General features: G+C 39.0%; 1 protein-coding gene and 2 non-coding genes across 3 annotated transcripts in view; 2 read left to right on the forward strand and 1 right to left on the reverse strand.

Annotated features, from left to right (window-relative positions):
• The window catches only part of LOC134540305 (uncharacterized), a 404,904-nt gene that overhangs the window by 236,519 nt on the left and 143,586 nt on the right, over positions 1 to 24,799 (forward strand). The gene's annotated exons all lie outside the window — the stretch shown is intronic.
• Positions 2,009 to 2,080, reverse strand: Trnae-uuc (transfer RNA glutamic acid (anticodon UUC)). Its single transcript has one exon. It is a non-coding gene; the product is annotated as a tRNA-Glu (tRNA).
• On the forward strand, positions 8,938 to 9,009 carry Trnae-uuc (transfer RNA glutamic acid (anticodon UUC)). Its single transcript has one exon. It is a non-coding gene; the product is annotated as a tRNA-Glu (tRNA).

A 24,799-nucleotide genomic window follows, 5' to 3' on the forward strand; every position in this document is an offset into this window, starting at 1 on the left:
CCATCATTCATCTCCGCAGAGAGCGCGGTTCCCCCCCCCCCTCCCCCCCCCCCCACAAGCACCCACTAATCTCGACGTGCTGGGTCCTTCTTGCAGATGGCGTGCGTGAAGTTCCGAGCGTGTTCCATGTAAATTACTCCGCCGTGAAATACGACGCTTCTCTTTTGCGATGGAGGCCACGCCCACTCACTCCCCCCCCCCCCCAACACCTTCTCTTTCTCCTCCAAACTTGCTCCGCTCGCTCCGGCCGGTGTTGCCAACTTCAGGATATGAAGAAAAAAAACGACAGAAAAGGAAAAAAAAAAAAAAATATTTTTGAAGTGCAACTTCTAATGCGACTTCCAACATGGTTGCGTTAAACGTTTAACGCTACTATGGAGAATAACGCTACCATGGAGAATTATTTGCATGCAATTAAAAACTATTTTTTAATGATGCCAAAGAAGTATAACTTCTCACGCGCGTACCTAAGTACACGCACCCATTTTTTTTACAACATTGCTGCAAAGGGCTACCATGAACAAGAACTTACGAAAGAAAGGCTTGTTTGTCTCAACGACATATTTATTTGTATATCTATGTCCAAGTAAATAGACTACATATGGTTGATTGGAACAAATATTTTGTAGTAGGAAATATTTGGCTGACCCGGAATTTTTTTTTTTTTTCAACTTGACTAGCATATGTTTTGTTAGGGGTACAAAAATCAATTTTGCTTCACGTTTAATTTAATATGCCCACCCATTTTTTTTTTGTTACATCAAGTAAATATTTCGTTTCGTCTCAAACGAACCTCTGTGTAGGGAAGGGTGACTTCTTGCCTCCAGCTGGAAGCTCTATTGCAAGCTACTCAATTAGTCAGTAAAATATTTCTATAATGATTTCCTTTGGTTAGACGACTCCCGAACCATATTCTTGTCCATGCCAATAGGAGGTAAACCTAATATTCATTGACCCTGAGTCAGACTCCCGAATAGTACACGTTCGTCCATCTTGGCTACATGTATTTTTTAAAAATGTTGTTATAGTAAAATGTAGGTTACGTAAGCGTGTTACGTAAATGAGAATGCTCGCAAAAAATTAGCCGTGTTTTCTTTTTTTCGGAAGGGTAGGTTTTCGCACGTCTAGGCGATCGATAGTTACAAATTGGTTAATTTGATAAATTTTAGCAATCATGATTTCTGTGAAATTACTTCATTATACGAGGGAATATAAATTTAGAAAGTTATTTTTTTTAAATATAAAATCACTCACTTTAAATTATATTCTAATAACAATTTAATCATTCATTTTAACAGTAATGTCAATATATTTTTTTTACTTAAAAATAGACCCCAACAAAGAAAAGGGGATACGTGAAAATGCCCAGCGTGGAGCCCCGAAGATGTCCCTGGTTGTGTGAGACAGAACACTATAAACAAACAAACAAAAAAAAACCTCATTATTTACCATAGCACAAAATTTAAAAAAATATATTTTAACAAATCTATAGGGAAGATTCAACAAATACATGACCATACAAAGATTGTAACTTCGAAATAAACGTAGAAACTAAAGTAGATTGCCGTGAATTAGTGTGCAATCGTGTTGGGGGGGGGGGGGAACTTTGTTCAGCTGAAAATGTCTGCTCAAATAAAATGTATGTATTGAAAACATAAATTTTATCAAACTGTTCTGCTGGCTAAAATCATCTGAAGAGTACAATCATACTCGTCCCAACTGTTGTTGTGTAACACAACAAGGAAAGTAAAGTTCATAGTATCGCCAAGTACATAGCGAGTGTACTTTAATTAGGTCACGGCCTAAAATATTTGGTGCTCGTGTTCACTACGACTAGTATGCCATAGAGCGTGAAAACCAGCTGAGTACACTCGTTCATTGGACAGGAAAAAAAAATAATCGTCATGAAAACAAATGGTCGAAAATAAAAGTGGAATTACACGCACTAGTCTTTCCTGAATCTCGCTGTTGATACATGTGGGTATCGTCAGTACACAAAAAAGTGTATCTCCGGTACCGGGAATCGAACCCGAGCCTCCTGGGTGAAAGCCAGATATCCTAGCCACTAGACCATACCGGACTGTATGAATTGAATGAATTATATTTGAATTTATAGTGTACAAAATTTATAATTAACTTGTTTGAAACAACGTTTTTAAAATATAATGGCAGTTTGTATTCACTCCACGTGTTTTCGCGACTGTGAAACCAGCGACTGTTGCGTCAGACACGGCCACGTTGATGATAAAAATAGTTTTTAGACTATACAAACTGTGTCAGACAAGGCGATAGTCAACTTATTTTTCCCCTCTGTGTTTTCAAAAAAAAAAAGTTTCTGCCCTAGACTTAGAGGGAGCTTTGAGCCTGCTACTTTTTGCGGGAGGCTAATGTTTTAAAGAGGAGCCTTGCCGAGAGGTCTGATTGATTAGGAATAAAAGGCCCTCCTGCAATCGCAATGTCCTAAACTGTGGCCGACGGATACTGATCGCTGATTGGCTCACGCACGAAAAAGCATGACTCATTGTCACGTTCCGCCTGAGCCGAGCGTGCAAGAAACCGGCCAACCAACCGTGCGAGAAAATCTTCTATAATATCAAACAGGTTAAGGCGGGCTTTTTAAAAGCAGCAATTAATTTTTTTTTTTTATTTATTTGTCCAATTTCGTCATTTCAAAATAACAATTTATTGACGTTGATTTGATTTAAGTTCATTTTCTATAACTAATTGTTCGTGATTATATTTAAACAATAATTATTTAAATTAAATTTTGCAAAAACTGTAAATAATATTTGAAAATTAAAAAGTATGCAATTTTTTCATCAATTTTTTTTTTATGGCGTTATCACGTAAAATTATCGTGGGTAAACTGACTTTACAGACAATCCCTCTTTTTCCCCCCTTGTTCTCTCCTCCGGTCCAACAGTTCCCGCCGACGACTCACGCACTCGAACGGGCGGACCGAGTGTACCTCCTACTCCACGAGGCAGGCACTCGTGTGCGCAGTTCGCCGCTCAGCTTGTCTGCACCTCGACGACCCGAGCCCACTACACGTCATCGCCTCTCGCTCGCGTGACTTAGGCTGGCTGGCAGCGCGGCTCACACTTAGAAAATCACAGTTAAGGGCCCCGCCTACCCGGGCACACACACGGTGCGTTAGAGCTTCAGGAAAAACAACGCGATTTCAAATTTACTCGAGATATCCGAGTGGGGTCTGCTTACGAAAAGCATTTAAGAGTTCGCTGAAGGCCGAAAAGTACTTTTTATTTCGTATTGAGTTTTTAAACTGTAATTTTTAGAAGAGAAAAAACGGCTAAAACCATTGAATATATATAACTTATAGAAGTCGCGAGGGGATAGGATTTATTATTCCAATTTTCGGATCCAAAACTGTGGTAGTTGTTAGCTCCGCCGCTAGACAGCTCTTCTTTCCACAAGAAGGTACTCGTAGTTACCAGCTTCCACGCCAGAGCGCTGTAGCGTCGCTTTTTTCAAGGTCATGCGCGTAATTCTCTGTCTCACTCTATCGAGAGGCGGTGCCCTTTTGTTGAAATCCGAGCGCTTAGATACGGGCGAGCGCAACTGAATTGGAGGAGTACGGCCACCGAAAAAAAAAGTGCGGTTAAAAGATGCCAACATCAAAATTTAAGTTTTAATTATAAGAAAACAACAGAAATTTCTTAAACGTAATAATGTAAAAAAAAATTACTGACATATTCGTAGTTCAGAATTTATAAAATGTTGTGTTAACGGAGTGGCGCATTGAGTAAAATGGCAAAACATAATTTGGAATAATTCTTGACAACGTTGAATGATTTTGGTAGCTATGAAACAACTATGGCTGCGATGACTGTTCAAACGCGTGCACGTAATGTTATTAGTAACTGAAACTAATGGTATGATGTCATACCATTAGTAACTGAAACTAATGGTATGATGTCATACTTTGTGGCTATGCAGTTTATATTTTCTTTTAACATAAGATGAAGCATTTTTACATAATGTTTTGGTTGTTTCGTAATTCAAAATAAATAATCTTAAACGTTATATGGTGAATATTCCCAGTAAGGAATGACCACTAAAAAAATCAATTTTGCCAACATAGATCTGAAAAGTTAACGATTTACTATGTTAAGTTGCTTATAAATAACTCACATTTTCCGGATCTCCAAAGAAAATAAGAGTTTTTGTTATAGCATTGAGTTGCCACTCTTTATATTCCTTGCTTTGAGGTTAGATACACAAGTTATGCTCGTAAAAACGATGCGCAAGTATTTTGAATACAAATATATTTTCTTTTAATAACCGAAAGGTAAATATTATTTCCATGAAATATAATACTATTATTTAAACATAGACAACATATAAGAGCTATTTGTATTTATTATTCCATCTGGCGTGATAAATATTATATTTTAAAAACAGTTTGTGGATTTTTAATATAAAATAAATATTTATTAATGACATCAATTTAAGTTGTTCAAAAAAATTCACTTTGGTATGAATTCAACCAAATTCATGTTATTCAGGGCAGAAAATTATAAACTACCAAAAAAGATTATCCACATTGCTGTTTTGTGTAAATCTGTGCACGGACTTAGTAAGTGATATATTTATAATTCCTCATTTTAGCAACCCATTTTAACACAAGAGAAAAAGGATTTTATACTAAAAATTATTATGTTAAACCATTAATTAGCAGGAAACATGTATGAATAATCTATTTAAATTTGCATTTGAACAGTGAATACTATTTTGCAATAATAAATATATTTTATCATCATATATTACGGATGAAAAGTTTGTATTTCCATCTAATCAGAAGAATTATGACACAGTTAATTAAATTGCTTTACAAGTTTTTATTCGCATGAAAATCATTAAAAATTGGTTGGGAAGTTATATAAATATACAAAAACAAATCATTATACATACAATTTTATTATCTTAGTGGATTTAAATTAATGGTGTCCCAGTGACTACTGCGAAGAAAAAAATCTTGCGAAAGGTTTCCTCGTAATTGAAATTCGTCAAAAAAAATCTATCTCTCATTTTTGGTGACATTTCTGACAAGTGGTACGATGAAATTTGAGACTGGCAAATGAATGTTGTGAAGCAATAAACAAAATATCACATTCGTTAACTACAAATGTATAGTTGTTTTTATTTTATAGTAAAAGTATATCTAATAACCCGTGGCTTTGCTCACGTAATTTCCGGGTATTGCTGATATTCTACCATTTTAAGAAAAGTATGTATTAAATTCCAAAGATTTTTGAAGAATTATACACAAAGAACTGTCAAGTATAGAACATATTTAATAAATAAAAATATTTTTACGACTTATTTTTAATTGGTTTAGCGTAAGCCTATTTTAACTTTTATTTAAAATGAAGTACCTACCTTATTTTCTATCTCCCGGTTTAGTGACTTTGAGAATATATTTTTCCTTGATGAAATCTTAACTCTTTTCCATCTGACGAAGAAGCCAATTAAAATATAAACTAAGACTCGCGCACTTATTGTATGTTAAGACTGCCATCGTTTTAAATTACTGTAATTTTTTTAGTTATAGTCATGCTTAGGATAATAACATAATATGCCTTATTACGCATATATTTCAGTATTCATGAAACCAATGCATTTTTATTTGAAATGTAGAGCGGTTACCAAATTTTTTTATCTCGCATATTGATTTTTTGGTATGGCTAGTATTACTTAAACTAAATTTTTGAATTTTCACTGATGTACTCTTTTCCCTTTTCTATGTGATTTAGAAAATATAGCAATATACGTAAACCAATTAAACCAAAATCCTGAATTTTTATTAACGAAAAAAGTTAAATACAAAAAAAATTTAATATGCGTATTTTATTATTGAATTTATATATATCTTGCCAATACTGATTTAGTGGGTTCCATTTGTTTTATTTTTTAAAATAATATCTACCCCTTTTACTACTTAATAGATAACGTTGAATAAAAGAAGGTTGTTTAAGGTATGTTGATTTTCCTTGCCAATATATAAAAGTAAATTTGTACAAACGCGAAATATAGTTTAAATAAGTATTTTACTTTTAAAATAAAACCATATTTTGAACGGAACACTGACTATTGGCCCAATACAAAGTTTTAATAGCTAATTTTCACTTCACTCGGGTACAGAATCCCATCATTCAGTGATTTCCGTGGCTAGCTTCTTTTGGGATTTCATCATTCTCAAAGCGACGGTAAGGGAAGCTCCTCTTCAAGGTCGCCTAACGATGCTGATAAGACCTGCAGGGTAATTTGAATCGTTGGTCTTGGATTTTCGGAGGGTGCCTGGGGGCGGGGGGGGGGGGGGGGGGGTGAAGGATGATGTCACGACTGGGCTGGTTAACCAAGTTCTGCCAAATACCACCAGGGGCGTATACGGCCGATACCCAGCGATGAAAGCGATCGCAGCGGCGGAGCTTGGAACTACAACAATTCTTCTGAGAAACCGGACAGAAAATTTAACCTGGGTTCGCGACTTCTATACATTATATATATTCAATGCTAAAACGCATGTTTTCCGGGTGATTTTTAGGCGTAAAACAACCAGTACAGATTATTAAAAGCACTTAATGGACTTGCATTACACCTTTATCTTCATTTATCGACCATATACTGTTAGGTCACCGCTCAAATTTCACAGCTATCCTGTGACGACGAGAAGACTGCGCGCCAGTCCAGAGGAGACACCGCGCTAGAAGCACCAGCGAGCGTCGCGCTTATCATCCCGCCTCACTGACTCACATACACCCCTGACGAGGCGGGCCCCTTAATCGACGGACTTCTCAACGCAGAACGAGCCTCAGATCAACGCAGGCTCATTCGGGGTTTCAAAACAGCCTGTATCCGTATGCTCAGTTTTGAGTAGTGTACATTGGTGTGTTCCAGCCCTGGAGTAGGGGAGTGTGGACAGTGGATGTTCGTCCGCCATCTTGGGTTGTGACGTCAACGGCCGCCATCTCGAGTGACCTCGAATTTTTGCCCCGGCCCTGGACGCCATCTTGGATTTCCTTCGTTTTGAATCATCACTTTACGGCCGCCATTTTTTATTTTATTTTCAGAAAGGTGGCTTTTTTTTCCAAAATGACCAATGTTTTAACCAATCAACATGAAACTTCTGGCCAAATGCAGAACATACGCTGTTAATGTAATTTAATATTCAAATCCTCGAAGTGTTAGTTTAAGGTAAACAGAGAGAGAGAGAGAGAGAGAGAGAGAGAGAGAAACCGAGGAGAGAAAAAACCCGATCATATACGAACTTACGAACGTGGCCTCGGAATGGACTGGTGTGAGTTTTAGGTTTCCCACAAATTTACTCCGATAGTCCCTTTATAATGAAATACTTTTAATAAATATGTAAATATTCCAGAAACTTGGAAAATCAAATCTGGCAGGAGGGCCCGTTACTTAGCAAGGCTTACGTCATGTCTTATAGCGTGGATGTAGCGCGTGAAGCTCAAACCCAATAACCAAACTATTTTAAATAAATAGGGACCAGATGTACGTTTGATACCCAAATAATACCGAAACATATGTGAAAACATCGCATCACACATCAATGCAAGTTTATACTTCATATAGCATCGAAATGCAGGTTATATAAAGGAATTAAGTAACATTTAACCAAAACTTAATTCAAATCATAAAAAAAGTAATCCTTTAATGTTTTAAATTCGAGGAATGTCACTTCCGGAGAAAATATTGTACAAAAATGCATGGTTCAGAAAATTTAATTTAATTTGTTTTAACGTGTATCTCTTATTGAATCACTTTAAAACCACAAATGCTCGCTACTTTATTTTTTTTTTGTCCTGGATTATTTGTTATACACCAATTTATTACAAATTATTTCGTGGTAAAAATTTAAGATATATATTTTACCACTATTTTGATAGAGTAAGTATTAAAATTCCGGTTTTATAAAAATATAAACAATTACACCGAAATTCCCTGTTTTAAAAACGAAATTCGACTAAAAATAAAACCATGAAATCTTGTATCTATAAATAAACACCTGCCATTTTTTTTACGCTGATGAATTTTGAATGGTGAGGGGTTAGGGAAAGAAGAAACTTAAAACTTCAGCTGGAAAACTATTTTTTTCGAGGAATTCATTCTCCAACCATTCTCTGGAATTTGGTTTTACTTTTTTTTGTTACATTTTATGTATTTATCCTTCAAAACACACTCAGAAACGTTTGCACAAACAACCACAAGCAAGGATACATATAAAAAAAACCGCTATGTTTTAAATTGGATGTCCATAATTTATCCAAGGTCATTCGCGCAATCCGAACACTTAAGACGCAAACCTTTGAAAAAACATCATTTAATGTAGTAACGACGAATTAATTTCGTAGTAGCTCTCAAGCTGGTAACTACAGATGATGTTAAGAATAAAAAATTCTTTTCGTTTGTCGTTACAAAACATTTGCAGAAATAAATGCAAACAAAATATTATGTGGTAGCAACTGAACTAGTGTAGACGTTGCTGATGCTACCCTGTAAGTTCGTTTAAATATTTTGTTGTTGTAACAAATAATAAAAGTGCAAAAAAAATGCTGTTTTGCAGTCTATGAGTCTGGTAAAAAAATATAAATTTTTTTGAAAAAATCAAAAAAATCAAGTTAAATGCTGTTATAGAATTATAATCAGTAAAGTATGTTTATGCTAATATATTTATTTTCTCCTCAATCGTGTAAATATCACTTTGTTTGACAAAGCTTGTATACTTTATATATATAAAATTAGCGTGGTATGTTTCTGATGAAGAGAGACATTCTCTTGTTTAACAGTCGTGAAAACACATGAAGTGAATATAATTGCCAAGTCATTTTAACTTTACTTAAGATACGTTACTTTTAATTTAGTGAAACTCTAAAATAATTCATAAGTGCACCGTTAACATCCGGTATGGTCTAGTGGCTAGGATACCTGGCTTTCACCCAGGAGGCTCGGGTTCGATTCCCGGTACCGGAAGTGAAAGTGTTTTTTTGCGAACTGAAGCATGTATTTCCACGTGCCATTTCGACTGTTTTTTTTCACGATGATTTTTTTCCCCCCTGTTCAATGAAACCGTGTACTCAGCTGGTATTCATGCTCTATGACATACTAGTCTTAGTGCACTGAATTAAAATACACTGCTATGTACTTGCTTGGACCGCACGTACTCTGCTAGGCCTAGTGTTAAACCAGAGCAGTTGAAACGAGTGTAATTGTTGGCCTTTGCAAATGATTTTAGCAAGCTAAACTGTTTAACATTAATTTCTTCAGTGAATAAACTTTATTTTCTAGCCGAAATCTTTAGCTGAACATACTAAAATTTCACTTATTTAAGAAAAAACACGAATTCATGACAATCTTCTTAAGTTCCTATCTTTTTTTCTTCTCGTGAATTACAATCTTTATATGGTCATGTGTCTGTTGATACTTCCCTACAAATCTGTCAAAATAATTACATGTTCATTCAGTACTTATGTTAAATCTGATAAATAACAAAGTGAAAATGTTTTTTACGATCATTTTAGTTCGCTAAGTGTTCTGTCACATATAACATACAAAACGCTTTTCAAAATGACGACGTTTCTTTACCTGGACGTTCGCGAGAAGTACGCGGATTCGTTTGCTTGATAACCTGCAATAGTCACTTCCAGTTTCGGACAGTGCACATGATGTCACCTCCAGGGAAGAGTTCTTAGGAGTGCATCATTCAGTCAAGACCTTAGGAAGCCGGGTACTCGGCCGCGGTGGTAGCCATTATACAAAATACGTCAAAAAATGGTTTCAAGTACAAGGATATCTAGGGTTTTGATATTACTAGGGCCATGCATTTTTCGCGAAAAGATTCATAGAGTAGCTGGAAGTTAAAACAGTGTAGCATCGTCTGTGTTCTGTGATTGAGTTGGGTTCTTTCAGATACACGTCTACTGTTGCAACACCAATCACAGTTATTCAGTGCGGAAGCAAACACGTACTGGGTGACTCGGTCAAAAAAGGCAACGACTTCTCTCGCAGACGGCCGCCAACCACAAGGAAGAAATCTGTGGTGCGGGTATAGCTAGTTGCAATCTCATAGGCGTTCAGATTTTTTTTCGCGAAAAATGCCTGCCCCTAGTTATTACTTTGTCGTCGCGTAGATTCTGTTATGATCTCGAAGCAATTTATATATATATTTCAAGTTATATTACTATTCCGTAACCTTGAAATGCAATCTCATTGATGGCCAGTTAAGGTTTCCGTGCGTTGTGGAATGTTCCTGAAATGTGTTGCAATGTTGCCATACCATTGCAGGGCGGGCCTATGCCTAGGGACCGGAAAAATTCGCTGGTTCAATGACCTGTAGGACGAACTCCATAGTTCTACGTACACTCGGTCAAATGTCACCCACTCATTGGCTGTTGTCTTGTGAGACGTCCCAACGTAGCAAGCCTGTGATTCGATGAAGCTTTGGTCGGGCGTTTCTCATTGGCCCAGAGTCATCCAGGTGAGTGGTGAGCCAATATGGCAGAGGCAGCACTGAGGTATAGCTATTTGTGTTTCAGCCTATCGCGAAATGAATTCGCGAATTTTTCCGGTCTCTGCCTATGCCGCGTGGGTGGTTTGGGGTCTTCGGTGTCCATGAGCCGGATGTGTGTAGATGTACGCTCGCAGGCACACTTGGACGAGGTCCTCTCTGCGGGGGAAGTGTGTCCGGGTGGCACAAGGTGCGGCTGGAGCTGGACCAACATCCTCCCCTCCCCTCCCCCCCCTTCCACTCACACTCCGTACAGTCCACTCAAACGTCCGCCCACGCGCGCACGTCGGCTTCCCACGCAGGGTGTCCACAGTTAGTACTTTCGCACTAGATCTAGCACTTTCATAAGTTTTTTTTAGCTGTCTAGTACAGATCTAGTACATTTTTCTTTAATATAATAATTAGAGACCCGTGAATTTCGCGGATTCATTTCGTGTTATGCTAAAATTCAAATAATTATACCTTAGTGCTGCTTCTGTCATTGGTTCTATGTTAATCTGGAGGACTGAGGGCCAATTAGAGAACCTCACTCATAGAAATATCGAATCACAGGCCACCCAGTCGAGACGACTCACAAGTCAACAGCCAATGAACAGTTGGCATTTGCCCGAGTGTGTAGAGGATATTGGAGTCTATCCTGGAGGTCATTGAATTCGCGAAATTCACGGGTCTCTAATAATAATATTACAGTAACTCCAATTTGTTTTATTATAAAGCGTAATTATTTTTAAAAACTATGGAATGTATGTGTGTGTGTGTGTGGTGTGATATTTAATTTCGAGCAATGCAATGTCATAATAACTTCTTAAATGGTTAAAACCATAACAAAATTATAATTTAGTACTTTTTGTTTTCAAATCTAGTACTTTTTTCTCGCCTAAATTGGTACGAAATATTTTTTTTTTCCTTGTGATCACCCTGTTCCCACGTGATTTGAGTCGCGCGTGCGTGAGCTGGCTTCACGCACAGGGAAGCCCGCAGTGCGTGACCTGACCAAAAACTAAGGTGTATTTGGGAGGGACCTGGGTGAAGCCTGTACGCCTCTGGTCGTGCTGGGGATCAGCCATGCAGGAGGAGTATCATGCATCATGGGTAGAGACCTGCAAATTTCGCGGTTTCGATGGCCTTCAGGATAGACTGCACATACCCCTGTACACTCGGGCAAATAACGCAAGTACATTGGCTGCCGACTTGTAAGTCGTCTCGGCTGGTTTGTCTGTGATTCGATCCTTCTTTGGTTGAGGGTTTATAACTGGTTGAGATTCGTCCAGATGAACAGTAAGCCAAAAGCAAAATTATCTAAGCGGTATATGTCTTTGAATTCTAGCCTATCACCGAATGAATCCGCGAATTTTGCAGGTCTCTAATCATGGGGAAGCCTAAGATGTAGGTACAAGTTCTGTCCCTGCCCGAACACGCCCGAATACTCACCTTCGGCCAACCTCGGGTTTGTTTATATATATTTATATTTCTCTGTTTATTTTAATGAAGCTATACTAACCTAACTAACCATCCATAGTGTTTTAAAGTTTTTTAATGTAGCTAACCTAACAGAACCCCTTTTAATATTTGAATTCATTTTTCCTGCGCAAAAAATAAAACAAATCCCGAGGTTGGCCGAAGGTGAATATTCGGGCGTTTTCGGGCAGGGTCAGAACTTGACGTACATCTTAGGCTTCTCTGCATCATGTGCTGGGAGGGGATTGGCCAGCCATGGCAGGGATTGGCGCCATGACTAACTCCCCTCACTCTTAAATCTAGGCTAAAACTAGTGGTTAAGATGGGCCCTGTGTAAAACCTGCATGGACACAGGAGGAAAAAAAACCTGGGCACAGTCGTGCGGGGAGCAAGTTTGCGTGCATTAAGTGAAGGAGAATACAGTAGACAGAGGATGGTCTGGATGAAGAGTTGGACAAGAGTATAAAAAGAGTCAGTCCACCATGCGGGGGGGTTGGGCGCTTGGACTCTTGGTCCGCTTTGTATTTTTTGTCCAGTTCTTGGTTTTTTTGGTAACCAGGCAGCAACTAAAACTAGAGAAGAAGGTAGATTAGTACAACTTAACTAACTCTGTATAATATAACAAAAATGTTTCACAGAGGCCGGGCGTACACGCCTTAAAATTATTATTCTAAACATAAATTCTTAGATTAGCTGAAACGCCATTGCAGTTTTGCACCGTTTGTCATGGTGTAGTCTTGTCATCGTTGTTCTGTCCATGACATATGTTTATCTTCATCGTTGTGTTCGTATATTTTCTGCGTTGTCCAGGTTTTGTTGCCTAACTGCATTTAATGTTACTGTTGAAAGTGTCTCGTCGTTCTTAGTCCACTGTGTTCGTCTGTTCTGTTATTTTTTTCATGCCTGAATAACTTACAGAGAATTCTTGTGCTATCTGATATTTAAGTTTTAATATGTCCGTATGTGCTGTTGTCATGTTTAGGTTCATCGTTGGGTTTATCAGTTTGACATCAGCTGATTTAAGCTTGTTCTCTGTGGGTTTATGTGTTTTTTTAAATTCTTAATTAGCGTTCTTGATTTTTTTTCCATGACGAACAGTGCATAACTGTAATGGCGCATGTCCAAGAAATTGTATTAAATCGAAATTCCCCATTGCATGAATCACTAGAGACAGGAAAAATTCGCGGATTCATTTCGCGATATGCTGAAATGCAAATAATTTTTACCTTTGTGCAACTTTTGCTATTGGTTCACTGTTAACCTGGAGGAGTGTGGGCCGACTATAGACCCTGAGTCAAAGCAGTATCGAATCACGAGTCTCCCAGTTGAGACGCCTCACGAGTCAGCAGCCAATGAACAGGTGACGTTTGCCCGAGTATGCACAGGATCGTGGAGTCTATACTGGAGGTCAGTGAATACGCGATTTTTTCCAGTCACTATGAATCTCTCAAAGAAATTTCGAAGACGTGCGTCATCCCTGGGAAGCACTTCAGACCATAAGTCGAACAGTTTATTTTTGACGTGAATGTGTCTTTAAAATCGCTTCCATAGTGGGAGGCAATTCAAAAAACGAATGATAACAAAATCGGAGGATACAGTTTGGTGTTGCAGCTAAATATCTATCATCTCCATCCAAAAATTTAATTACACCACTGGATAGCTAAAGGATCAAATAATTCGTTACGCTAAGTGAAGTACCGTGACGCATCGCGCGCGTTTAAGGGAGGGGGGGGGGGGAAAGCGCCGCCATTTTGAGGATAATTTTGCTGCGATTTGAGATTTCCATTCAGTACAACTTTTGACTCGGAGAAGCTGCAACGTTCGTTTGGGTTTCAATCATCAGCTCTCGTCAAAATCTACCTATCGTACGTATAAAATATTAGTGGAAAATTGTTTACAGTGAATATATATGATGTTAATATATATATATATATATATATATATATATATATTACCTGTTATGTACACGTTTTCACGTACAACACACGGCCGTGTCCATGACACAGCCACACCCCATTTTTTCCCCCCCTTTCAAACTTACGTTGTCGTGAAGACCGGTGCTGCACACCAGGAGGAGCCTCTTCGGACATGGGTCTCCGTCGCGCTGCGGAAGACAGGGTGGGCGGAGGACACCATGTACGGTGGCCCGGAGTCGCTGGATTTGTGGGCAGGGGGAGAGAGGTTCAACACTCGCGTGCGTCAGGTGGGCTACCCCCTCCCCGCACCTCCACCAACCAGTCTTTCAGTGACCCGAGTGATGATGGCCCGTGTTTCACAGACGCGAGCGGAGGATCGCTCTGCGCTCGTACTTCGACAACGGCTGGGCGAACAGCACTAGAATAAAAATGAATGAATGAATGAATGAATGAATAAGTTTAGCTATGAATAAATGGATTAAAGGTGTAGTTTCGGAAGTTGTAGATTACGCTGTATGTCATAATGAAACCTCAATAACAACAACAACAACAACAACAACAAAAAAAGACGTGGCCCGACTTTGGCTTTTTTTTTCTGTGCGGTTATTGGATGAGAAATGGTTCACGGACGGAAAGAGTGGTCATTGGGAGGGTAAATGCGGGAGGGGGGGGGGGGAGTTTCCACCGGTGCGCGACGTCAGTCACGTTTCCCAATTACTGGGGTCTCATTGCCGTTGGTATTAAACATCGGATCGTTTAGTGGTGGTGCACTGTATATATGTTTTTTTCGTAAATTGAACATAAACAAACACTTACAATCACATATGTTTGTAAAATCTGTACATTAGCATGAAAACAAATGTATCAATACGAAATAGAGTTCCCAGTAATATTGGGTTTGGGTTCTTACCCGGGAATGTATAGGGCAGTGATATACCCCTCTATCCCCGCACACCTCCTGAGTGGGATATAACGATATAAGATACAAGGTCGCAAATCTTTAGGAATCGCAGGGGACACGAATGTGCGTTCCAAGGGATTTGCGTTTTGGCGTAAACCGACATAAGTCATCTCACCAAGGACTATAATGCATACAATAATCTGAAACGTTTTCCTGAAAACATACCTACATAGTTTTGGCGTTATTAGTATGTTTATCATTGCCCGTTTAACAAATAAGATTGCCTCCACAATAGGCGCTATTTTTTTTTTATTCCAGAAGGGGGTCCGCCACCCTCTCCCCCCTTGCCAATCACTCTTTTCCTGGATTACGTCAAAGATAAGGTGTACACATAAAGTTGTTCAATCGAACTACGTCAAAGCAGACTGTCTTCCCGTGCAACTCCGATAAAAAGTAATCTGTTGTGATTTGTTGGACGTGTGGCCCACGAGAAAGCACTGCGTCGCTTCACCATTAAATTATCTCGAGAGCACACGTAATAGAAAAATCACTTAAGTATAGGTGTTGACTAAGAGTTCTGGCAGGGTAGGTTTAAAGAAGAGTTGAAATTGTTGTGTAAAAGATGACCAATTAAGTATTCCCTCCTCCACCCCCCTTCTTGATTTACAAAACCTGTGGTGATGGTTAATAAATAATAAGCGGGTTCTCACTTTCTTGGGCAGCATGTAAAGATTTTCTACTTTAAAGTCCATCCAGTTACCTGGCATTTTCCCTAAGAAACTTTAAATTATTAACAAGGCCCACGAAGATAGAGAAAGCAGTAGTGAATGAAGAATGACCGTACACTATTAGAAAATGCAGTAAATTTTAACGAAAACTTTACCTGAAATTAACGAAGAATTCTTCGAATTTCAGATAACTGAACCTTCGTAAAAAACTATGCCATATTCAAACTTCTCAGTTCCGTGTTCTGTTTTAAACAAGGAAGAAGGGTGTTCTTGCTGTTTAGACAAGTTTATTTGTTTGTTTTTTTGTTGGTATACCAAGATTATTCTTGTGGGTTCGTGCTCAGTGCAAGAGAAAACATTACCCGTGAATTCACGAAGATAGCCGTAAATTAACGAAGATCACTGGATATTTTGTAACCAGTGTTCTTTGTAAATTGAAGGTGAAATTTTTGATACAGTGCTCAGCTTTTTTTTTTTTTTTTTTTTAGTCTGTGGCAGTCCTGCGTGGCATTTTACCGCGCAGGATGGCTACAAGGTAGATCTGCTAGCTCTTACGTGGCGCATATTCGCCCTTGTGTCCTACCGCTCTTCTCCCATAACTTCTGAGCTCGATCTGTGGCAATAGGGTTTCTTCCAAGCACGCATTGTCACTGCAACCAAGTACATGGTGTGCAGAGTTCACAAACTCTTATTTAAAAAAGAAACTTATTCAAGGTTCATTCACACACACATTCAGACACATTCACTTGTACTACTGTTGGTTAAGCTCAAAACATTTACAATGCTACCTCTTGAATGAATGTATGTTTCGTAATTCCAATTTAGCAGTCGCAAATTCATTTATTTATTTCTATAACAATTCACACGTTTTAAGTAATAAATAAAATATAAAAAAAATACTTTGGTAAGAAAAATCGTAAAAAAAAATTAAGTTTCTGTCAAAGCTACAGACAACACCTAACGTCTTCGTTAAAGAGATGGTGATTACGATTAAAGGTAAATATAAAGTTTCACTTTAAAAAACGGTCATTTATCTAACCAGAACTTTTAAAACAATCTCACATGTCACACGTTCGTCTGCTGCTACGAGCCACTCACTGAGTTACGTCCACTTTGTAACCAATATGTTTGACTTTCTCATAGTCTCTCTTCAGATGAAACGGGAGAAAAAAAAAGAATATCTCAAGATTAATTTCATGAAGCTAATTTCGGGAGCAATTCATCAAAAAACTAAAATCTCGTAATTAGTTTTTGCAGAGTGGTTATTAAAGACTGGCATAATTCATCCGTGCAGAAGCTGTCGGGAAGAGCTTCTTGTCCGAGTGTTAATTGGGTTTGAAAACAGCAGCCACATGTTTTGATTTACTCGCGCGCTTAAATGAGTTACGAGTTGCAATTTGAATTTCCGAACTAATCTGCATAGATGATTACAAGACGCGGGTAGTTGTTTCAGCGTTGACCCCAGCACGCTCTTGCAATGCGTTTATTATTGCACAGGTGGTTTCTTGCGAATAAATTGGGTAAACTCGTTGGCGTCGCAGCAGTATAATTTCGAACATCATTTGGGGAGGAAAAAAAAGGATAGGTACGTTCACGAATGGTTTATATAACCCATTATATTTGTTTTCACGGTTAAGTGAACACATTTCTAAAATAATTTGCTTATTAATATTTTATTTTTATGTATCCTACCAGCACATAACGTATTTTTATGCGTCGATGACACGAAACTATTGAATTTTAAGGAGCTATAAAAACTGTTAATTTGTTTAACGATTCAGATGCTTTTGATAATAAAAGTAGGTATATATGTGCATACTCTCCTGCGTCCTAGATCCAAACCCTAAGCTGAATTTTCTATGAGTTTTTATTTGTAGCCAAAGTCGTCTTTTCCAATTTGTTGCATTACCTTCTTCATTCTTATTATCAGTGTTAATATTCTGGGGCGGCCAAGTTTCATCACAAGTTATTTATACTCTTAGTTATTGTTATGGCTATAGACACTTAATAATAATTATAATAATATATCGAATACAACATTCATATAATATATATATACTTGCTGTTATAAGCATTCTTTATTGAAACAAAAATGTTAACAAGTTTACTAGCTCATCAATATTACGTCTTGTTTGCTTCTCAGTAGTCACTACATATTGATACCTGTCTTAAATGAAATTGCTTCTTAATCCTTCGTTCGTCACAAGACTTATTATATTCTTCAATCTGGCATCGTTTCTATCATGGTATCAATCAGCCAGCAAAAAAAAAAAAAAAAAAATTGTTACTGTGAAGTTGAACTCTAATTTCTTGCAGATGCGTTGGTATTATGTCTGTTTAGCAATATTCATTTCATGATGGCATCCTTGTCAAAAATTTGAACGCGAGCAGCAGTTTTATTGATGCCGGACAGCATAATGTGCATACAAAACACAATGCCGGATAAAAGACCTTCCGCGGTAGTACACGACTCTTACGTCTTATGTAGGAAACTGTGCTGTACTCGTCCAATGAAAACTAAGTTCAGGTTGTTGAACTTTGCTGCGCAGAGTTTTTTCTCATTGTCAGTTCTCGTTTCCGAACAGTGTTTCCTGTTTCCAGTGGGTTATATTTCACATATCACATTTCTTGGTTACTTTTCCGTAAAAAAAAATACCTTCTTATAGACTCTTTGGAAAAAAATAATAATTTCCATTAAATTAACAAAAAATTGTTGCATTTGTTTTGCATGAATAGTTGTTTAGTCACATTTTCATCATTTTGGAAACCTTCCCGAAATAAGAACTACATGCATTAGAGAACGGAAACTTTTCAGGTTAAAAAGCACCGAATTTAGTCACAAAAATAAATTCTCTAAAAGTAAGTTTTGTAAACATTATTTTGATATCAAAACTGTTAAAAAGAAAAAAAAGTTTGCACACTTCTTAACTATTGAATATTGATTGGCCTTTTGGTTTTTTGATTTTTTCAACAAATACAAAAATATTCTGAGAAGTGACATTTTTTAAGTGAATCTACATAACGAACTAAATGATTATCGTTACGTGTGCAACGGATCTTACATCATTATTAGAGACCGGAAAAATTCGCGGATTCATTTCGCGATATGCTGAAATGCAAATAGTTTTACCTTTATGCAACTTCTGCTATTTATTGGTTCACTGTTAACCTGGAGGAGTGTGGGCCAATTATAGGCCCTCAGTCGAAGCAGTATCGAATCGAGTCTCCCAGTTGAGACGCCTCACGAGTCAGTAGTCAATGAACAGGTGACGTTTGCCCGAGTGTGCACAGGATCGTGGAGTCTATCCTGGAGGTCATTGAATACGCAAATTTTTCCAGTCCCTAATCATTATCCGCAGACGAATCCAGCTCCGCTGTCCAGACGGCGTCACAAACACAGCGCAAGTCCCTGGACGAAACACAAACACGGACACAGCGACACGCCAGAGGAGCATTAAGAAAAAGACAAAAAAAAGCGTACGTAACGCGCAGAGTGATTAATGGAAGTCCTCGTGCAAGCTTGACAAATAACCTGATCATGACCACCGGAATGGAAAAGGATACGCAGAAAGCAACGTAGGAAATCAATTAACATTTTATATTGATGACCTGTCACTTTGGCTACTGTATTCAATATACGGGTGGGCCATTCGATCAATCAAACATATTTCCTTATAAGTCAGCTGTTTGATTTGCTCACGTGACAAATATCCTCAGCAAAAAACAGGAGATGATCCGATATTTTGATGCATCATAGCCAAATGTCCTCTGCTCTATTTTTTTTAAATTTAAACAAGTATTAAAAGAAACCACAAGTTCATTTTCAAAATAGGTGACATATTTTTCGCGTCCATGCGACGAGCCTCATTGATAAGAATCGTCTCTCGTACACTGTTAAAAATGTTCACAGTACGAAGATTATTTATTACTAGGGCCATGCATTTTTCGCGAAAAGATTACGAGACTAGTTATAAGTTAAAACACTGTAACCTCGTCCGTGCTTCGTGATTGGGTGAATTTCTTCCAGGTACACGTCGATTGCTACAACACCAATCACAGTAGTTCAGTGCGGAAGCAAACGCGTCCTGAGTGGCTCGGTCAAACAAGGCAACAAGGCAACGACTTCTCTCGCAGACGGCCGCCAATCACAAGTAATAAACCGCTGGTACGGGTATACCTTGTTGCAGTCTAATAGGCGTTCAGATTTATTCGCGAAAAATGCCTGCCCCTACTTATTACAAATTATCCAGTGATATAGAGGCATCTTCCTCGAACATGGTTCACTTACTTGGAACATTGACTTCACAAGAATCATGGTGGTGTATAAAAAAAAACAGCCTCCAAAACTTATTTGATCCACAACAAACACTCTCTTCTTTCTTCTAAGGCTTGTTTACCCTATTCACAACGGAACACAGAGCTGTTAAGGTGAATCCAGGGTAGTTTATACGACGAGCTAGTTATACCGTATAACGTATAACTTATACGTTATACCACGAAAGAACTCTCAGTTAATTCGTGCTGCATACTTAGTTCAAATATCTGTAAATTTGCTGTATGTAAGGGGCAGGCACTTTTGGCAAAAAAAAAAAAAAACACCGGATCGCTAGGGCAAATGATTTTTTTTTTCTCGTGACAAAGATTTTCAGACCAGCTGTTTCTGTGTTTTGTAATTGGCTGGATTTATTTCTGGTAAATGTCTAATGTCAGCACACCAATCCCAGCCGTCCAGAGAGAATGCAAAGGAGTCCTGAACGTGGCCGGGTCAAATAAGGCAATGTCTTCTCTTGTAGACGGCCGTCAATTGCAATGAAGAAACCACTGGCGCAGTCATACTATACTGCAGTTTCATGGGTGTCAAATTTTTTTTCGCGTCAAATGCCTGCCCCTAGTTGTTCAGCCAATGAACACATGACTTTCACACCCAAGAATACAAGGGACTGTGGATTCTATCCTAGAGGTCATAGAACCTGCGATATTCTCCAGTCCCTATGCGTAAGATGTTAAATGCAGACAGACTGTTGCCAAAAATGAGTCGTGACCAAAAAAAAAAAAAATACCGTGAATGAATTTTTATAGCAGCAACTGCCAGCACTAAATCTATTTGAAGTAGCAAGCACGATAGTCTGATCCGTTGAGATAGCCAGTGTCAAGTTTGAGCAAGTTGTGACTTGTCAGTCGGCTTCCAGAGTCGGAAGATTGAGGTTGTGTTGACCTTTGTCTGTCGCGCATCATTGAGAGACCCGGAAATTCGTCTGGCCTCAAGGGTAGAATTCAATGTCATTTATGTGTGCTCAACCCATGCTTGATTTCCCATTGGTTGATTTCTTAGCGAGAACATTTTTATCCTTACTTCTCTCCTAGCTTGGCATATCGTTGGCTCACGGTCGCAAAAGGGCGTGTCCAAATAACTTGAACACAGTGCAGGAATGTGAAGGTTTGCATTCTAACTTGCGATTTAAAACATTAATTAAAATGGGCGAATGGCTTCCTCCTTCATCATTTGGCCGAATAAATCCACATCCAGAATTAATTGCTTTCGGATCGTGGAATCAGCACGCGCATCGCCTAACCAAAGAGAGATTTTCTTTTTTGGTTTTTGAATGAGATCAGTTGAAAATGCTTATTACTTTGGTTCGTAATGAAATTATTCACCGTATTTTTTGATGTCGGACGTGGGGTTTCCGCGGGTCCCTAGACGGTGAGTTCTCTCCATGGGATCCCACATTCGATTACGGGCTCTGGACCCAATATCGGAGACCCCCAACCCCCCCCCCCCCAATTTTACAATCACGTGCTACATTATAATTGCATGTTTATTTCTTAACTACACTCTTTTTACAATGTTACTTAACCTAAATACAGGGTATACTTATGGTTACTATTTTATAAGTCCGAACTAAGCTTTATTTATAGAGACCGGAAGAATTCGCGGATTCATTTCGGATTTGGCTAGAATTCAAACAACTTCTCCTCCGTGAAGGATTTTGCTATTCGTTATCAGTGTACGGGAAGGACTCTGAGCCAGTAACAGACCCTCAACCAAGGAAGTATCAATCCAGAGACTACCAAGTTGAGACGACTCACAAATCTGCAACCAATGAATATACGACATTTTCTCAGAGTTTTCAGAGGTGTTAGAGTCTATCCTAAAAGTAAATGAAAACGAGAATTTTTCCGGTCTCTATTATTTATAAATAGAGACCGGAAAAATTCGCGAATTCATTTCGCGATAGGCTAAAATACAAATAGTTATACCTCCATGCTGCCTCTGCCATTGGCTCACAACTCACCTGGATGACTCTGGGCCAATGAGAAACGCCCGACCACAGCTTTATCGAATCACAGGCTGCTACGTTGGGACGTTCTCACAAGACAGCAGCCAATGAGTGGGGTGGCATTTGACCGAGTGTACGTAGAACTATAGAGTTCATCCTGCAGGTCATTGAACCCGAAAATTTTTCCGGTCCCTATTTATAAAATATACCATTGTTTTTTAGTTTGTAAAAAAAATTTTGATAAACATTTAAAAATAAACAGGGCTGGACGCGGGCCCCCTCCAGGCACTGGGGTCCACCCAGCCCCACCTTTGTGTGGGGGCCACGGACTTCTCCCCATGCTGCAAGCCGCGTGCAGTGTGCAGGGAACACCCCCCTCCCCCCTCTACCCCGGGGGAGCCGCAATAGAAGCAATCAGTACCCGCTGTCGGCAGCCGGTGCCCAATTAATAACAACCAATTGCGAGCCCTTGCCTGTTAAGTAGCCCCGTCCTTGAGGCCTGCCGCGCCGCAGTCCCGCTGCACCGACGCCTCGCCGAGCAGGCCTCGTTGAGGATGGACTCGCCCGTGTCCAAGGCAACCGGCGCGGTGTCCCCCCGCGCCGATCGCCGCCACATCCAAGACACGAAAATGGTGGGGGTTTTGAGGTTGTTGAATATGCTACACCTGTTCCCTAACGGGTCGTTACCACAACGCCGAATGTCAAAATTGACCACAACGCCGACAGCTTGAAAACTGCTGCGTACAACAACGCCGAAATAACAACTGAATGAATTTATGTGTGTTGCTTAAATGTACCTTAACGCCAAAATACCACAATCAAACCTAACCTTACCTAACCTAACCTAACCTAGCGTAATATAACCTAACATAACTTAACCTAACCTAACCTAGCGTAATATAACCTAACATAACTTAACCTAGCCTATCCTAGCCTAGTCTAACCTAACCTAGCCTAACCTAACCTAGCCTAACCTAACCTAGTCCAACCTAACCTAGTCTTACCTAACCTAGTCTAACCTAACCTAGTCTAACCTAACCTAACCTTTGTGGCAGTCCTGCAATGACATTTTTCGGCGTTAGTGTATTTCGGCGTTGTGGTAATTAGGGGTTGTGGTACACAGCAGTTTTCTAGCTGTCGGTGTTGTGGTCAATTTGGCATTTCGGCGTTGTGGTGCACCCCCTTCCGTAATATTTATTCCGATTGCGCAAATACTCTCCCAACCCTTAAGAAAGGTCATGGAGAGGCCCTTTTATTTAATTTAGGGAACGTGACCTGTGTGTTTCTCATGCTTCTGCGCATGCGCCACGGTGCTCACCTTTTCGGTGATTATCCCGTTACAGACGGCGCACCCGCGTCTGGCGCCAGTTAACACGTACGCTGTCACTTTCGTGAACATCGGGGGACGTACCAAGTGCGTTGGTGTGCGAATGAAACTCTTTGTGGTGGCAAAACTATCCTGAAATGCATTTTGTACACTTAAATGGCCATAAGAAGAAGGCGAAAAAGACTTTTACTTCATAAAGTTCGAACTGTTTTCAGTGGGGAAAATAAAAGTAGCTAGATATGTACATAGCGTAGCCAGTGAACGTCGTGAAATCTGCGTACAATAGTAACCTGTGTAAATGCATTAGATCATGCTGTGCCTCCAGTCATCCAGTACAAAGGGAATCGTTTGAAACCAGATGGAACGAAAATTTACCCACAGTAAATCAGGTTTTCATGAATACAAAAGCTCGATGAATTCTCAGATTTTTGTCAAGTGGCTTGAACACTTTGTAAAATACGAGACTCCTAGACCTGTGCTCTTAATTTTTGATCGTCGTCATACCTTATTACAAGCATAGTTATTGCTGCAGAAGTACACGAGTTAATCTTATGTTATTCGCCCAGCAACACAACACATGAAATGTCCAGTACATCTTCTCAGAAGAAGAAGAAAAAATATCAGCCTGAATATTCCTGGTTCTGCCACCGATTCAAAACTGACAAGAGTTGAAGATATGAAACTTTGCTATCTTTGTTTGCAGTTTGTGCACAAAGCCTGTGAAGGTATCGCTCATACATGTATTGTCAAGATTCAAACTGAATGAGTCCTTTAGATACCTTATCACTTATTTATAATGGATATTATCTGTGTCATACCTAGACTACGAGTATCATTATTATTGTTCTTGATTATTTATCTTTTAAGTAATAATTAAAACATTTTTAAACTTATCGATAATATTTGACATGAATAAAGAACAATATTTGGTATTTTGTTGTGTTATTACTTTGCTTTTAATTTTTAGTATCTGAATCAAGTATGGGCCAGCTTAGGTAACACATGGTAGGCCACCTTTGGTACCCCGGTTCCAAAGGTAACCCATTTGCTGGTTCTTATATTTTTACTATTTACTTGGCTGTGGGGACTAATACGTAGCTATTATTATTTATTTTGTGGTCAAGAACGAACCACAGATCATAAAAAATATCATGAAACTTTTTAATTATTAAAGAAAAAAATAATACAATTATTGAACGCTTGTATGGCTACCTTTGTGTCACCTACCTCATGTAGGTAAAAATAACTGTAGCCATAGTTGTACAAAGCTACAATATATTTCTTGTAGTATATTACACACTATTTCTTGGTAAACTGGTTTCCAAAGGAATCTTTTGTAATAGTACAGGGGAAAAAAAATTCTGCGTAGAGAACGGGAAAAAAAATCCACGGATTCATGTCACGATGGGCTGAAATCCGAACAATTTCTCTGTGTGGTTTTTGCTATTGGATCACAGTTTGAGGTGAAGACTCTGGGCCAGTGAGACACCCCTCAACCAAACAAGTGACGAATCACTCGAATACCAAGGTGAGACGTCTCTCGCAAGTCTGTAGCCGACGAACAGGCGGCATCTGTCCGCCGACGTGAGCGTAGAGGATTTGTGGCGGGGAAACGGGTCTTCTCCGCTCCGTCGTTTCCGCTTCTGCA

The sequence above is a fragment of the Bacillus rossius genome, chromosome 16 (assembly GCF_032445375.1).
Source record: "Bacillus rossius redtenbacheri isolate Brsri chromosome 16, Brsri_v3, whole genome shotgun sequence".
NCBI lineage: Eukaryota > Metazoa > Arthropoda > Insecta > Phasmatodea > Bacillidae > Bacillus > Bacillus rossius.